The sequence below is a fragment of the Alexandromys fortis genome, unplaced genomic scaffold (genome assembly GCF_014885135.2).
Source record: "Alexandromys fortis isolate MF-2015 unplaced genomic scaffold, M_Fortis_MF-2015_v1.1 scaffold_111, whole genome shotgun sequence".
Taxonomy (NCBI): Eukaryota; Metazoa; Chordata; class Mammalia; order Rodentia; family Cricetidae; genus Alexandromys; species Alexandromys fortis.
Genome location: NW_026067996.1, coordinates 2,199,175 through 2,201,851, shown reverse-complemented (window position 1 = coordinate 2,201,851; position 2,677 = coordinate 2,199,175). Strand labels below are relative to the sequence as shown.

The window sequence follows — 2,677 nt, the reverse complement described above, 5'->3', positions numbered from 1 at the left end:
CAATGAAGGACAAAGGGAGGCCAGAAGGAAGAAGGCCCAAGGAGCCTATACAAAGTATGATCCAGAGCCCTGGGGTGTACTCGATCTCTGGGGCCCCTCCTATTCTCTTTGTGGGAGCTTTTTGTCTATCCTAATAAATTTTGACATTTTTATCACACCACACACACACACACACACACACACACACACGTGTGTGTGTGCACCCATGGTTGGCACTCTCTATTTTCCACATCTGCAGCTCCCTTGATCTCTGTCCCCTCCCACTTTTGGATGCTAGCCACTTTCACAGTCAGCATCTGTGTCCTCCTCTCCTCACCTGTCACTCCAGTTTCCTGCTAGCTTTCCCCTTCCCTGCGTGAGTCTTGTTTCCAGGATATATGATTCTTTGTCTATCCTATGGGATGAGCTCAGTGGTACCCCCTGGATAATCATCCTCATCCAAGACCCCCAGAGTGGTGATTTAATGGGATGGATGGAGGTCTTGAGACCCATTGAGAACTAATTTTGCAAAAGCTCTGGCTAGGGTAAGGAGCACTTCAGGTCCTACTAAAATGGAAACAAAGATTTAGAAGGCATTTACAGAACACACAGGAAGAATCTAGAAAGAGGCCATATGACCTAGCAAAGTGACCTTGAGGACGGGGTGTGGGGTGGGAGGATGACAAATGTTTGCAGTCTTTGTAACGGGTGATTAAGTTTTAAAAGACAACTTTAACACAATTTAAATTAAGTTTCTATTAAAAGTCACAGAAATAGTCACTTAAGATATCAGCAAAGGGTATTAACAACAATAAAAGGCAGAATAGGATTGATGTTCTGTTAAAAATATATAGACCTGCCCTCTTTGCAGATGCCACTGTCCCCCTCTCACCGCTTGCTGCAGCCATGGTCAACCCCACCGTGTTCTTCAACATCGCGGCCGATGGCAAGCCATCGGGCCGCGTCTCCTTCGAGCTGTTTGCAGACAAAGTTCCAAAGACAGCAGAAAACTTTTGTTGCTCTGAGCACTGGAGAGAAAGGATTTGGATTAAGGGTTCTTCCTTTCACAGGATTATTCCAGGATTCATGTGCCAGGGTGGTGACTTCACACGCCATAATGGCACTGGCGGCAGATCCATCTATGGAGAAAAATTTGAGGATGAGAACTTCATCCTGAAGCATACAGGTCCTGGCATCTTGTCCATGGCAAATGCTGGACCAAACACAAACGGTTCCCAGTTTTTTATCTGCACCACCAAGACTGAGTGGCTTGATGGCAAACATGTGGTCTTTGGGAAGTTGAAAGAAGGCATGAACATTGTGGAAGCCATGGAGTGTTTTGGGTCCAGGAATGGCAAGACCAGCAAGAAGATCACCATTTCCGACTGTGGACAACTCTAATTCTTTTGACTTGCAGGCTTCTTACCTACCAGACCATTCCTTCTGTAGCTCAGGAGAGCACCCCAGCCCCATCAGATCGCAGTACCCTGTAATCTCTGCTCTCACTGAAGTTCTTTGGGTTCCATATTTTCCTCATTCCCCTTCAAATCTAGCTGGATTGCAGAGTTGTTTATGATTATGAATAAAAACTAAGTAAGAAAAAATATATAGACCCAACAGCTCAGAAGAAGAGGAAGTAAAGACTCCTTAAGAAGTCGATACGCATGATTGATGGTACAAACACAGGGGATGGGGAGTAAGCTGATGGACGTCCATTATGGAGGAGCGTATGGTTAACACTGTATCATGATTAGACTCATGGAATCTAGATCCAGATGTTTGTGCTCCTACTCTCCTGTGTCCTGCTCAGAGCAGGGACTGGCCTGTAAGCTGGTCAAGAGTCAAGAAGGGACAGGACATGCCATGAGCTGTGAGCACCGTACCCCGGAGGGTAGGGCACCCTTTTCTGGCCTCTGGAAACAGTTCTCCACAAACGTCCACATTTATGATCAGAACTGCTGGATACGAGGCTTGGGAAACACTGGAGCCATTCACAGGTTGTCAAATAAAGGAAAGAAACAGGCCCTTCACTGACATGATTTCAAAAGTTCTGTTGTCTGAGGAGCATCTCAGAATGTGGGGGAACCTGACTCTTTGGAGGGTTCCCCACTCCATCTCAGTCTCCATTCTTGCTGAATTATGTCTCCTCATAGAGAAGTCTACTCTTGACCAAGGACTTCCTCAGCTTATCTAATGGCACCTGAGTTAGAGCCTTGGCTGCAGGCCTGGGGCTTAGTGTAGGGTTATGAGCAAGGACGCATCGTGGATCCATTTCTTTCCATACTTTCCTGGTTTCTCGTTCACTGCTAACCAACCCAGTGTTTGGGATCGTTGCTGCATTTTTGTTTACGTAGTCCCTTGTTTACCAAACGCCAATATGGCCTGCCTAGCTGGCCGCTTCTATGTGCTCCACCAGGATGGCAGAGAATTCAAGACAATGTGTTCAGGGACACCTATCTCAGGAGCTACTGCTCACTCCATGCCTGGAGCCCTGGAGCAGCACGTTCCCTCTGCTCTCTGAAGGGACCAACTGCTCACAGAGTCCTTGCTGATCAAAGATAGTCGTGCTCCTGTCTTCGACCCATTGATACATTTCCTCGTCAAATTTAGACCCTCCTGTATATATTCCTCAGCCTCTAGCCTTCCTTGGGTGCTGTCTGATAATTCTGGACAGCCTTCAATAAAGACGGTGTTTTTT

General features: G+C 46.8%; 1 pseudogene; it reads left to right on the top strand.

Moving 5' to 3' along the window:
- The first annotated feature begins 867 nt into the window (after positions 1-867).
- On the top strand, positions 868-1,435 carry LOC126512465 (peptidyl-prolyl cis-trans isomerase A-like; annotated as a pseudogene).
- The last annotated feature ends 1,242 nt before the right edge of the window (positions 1,436-2,677 follow it).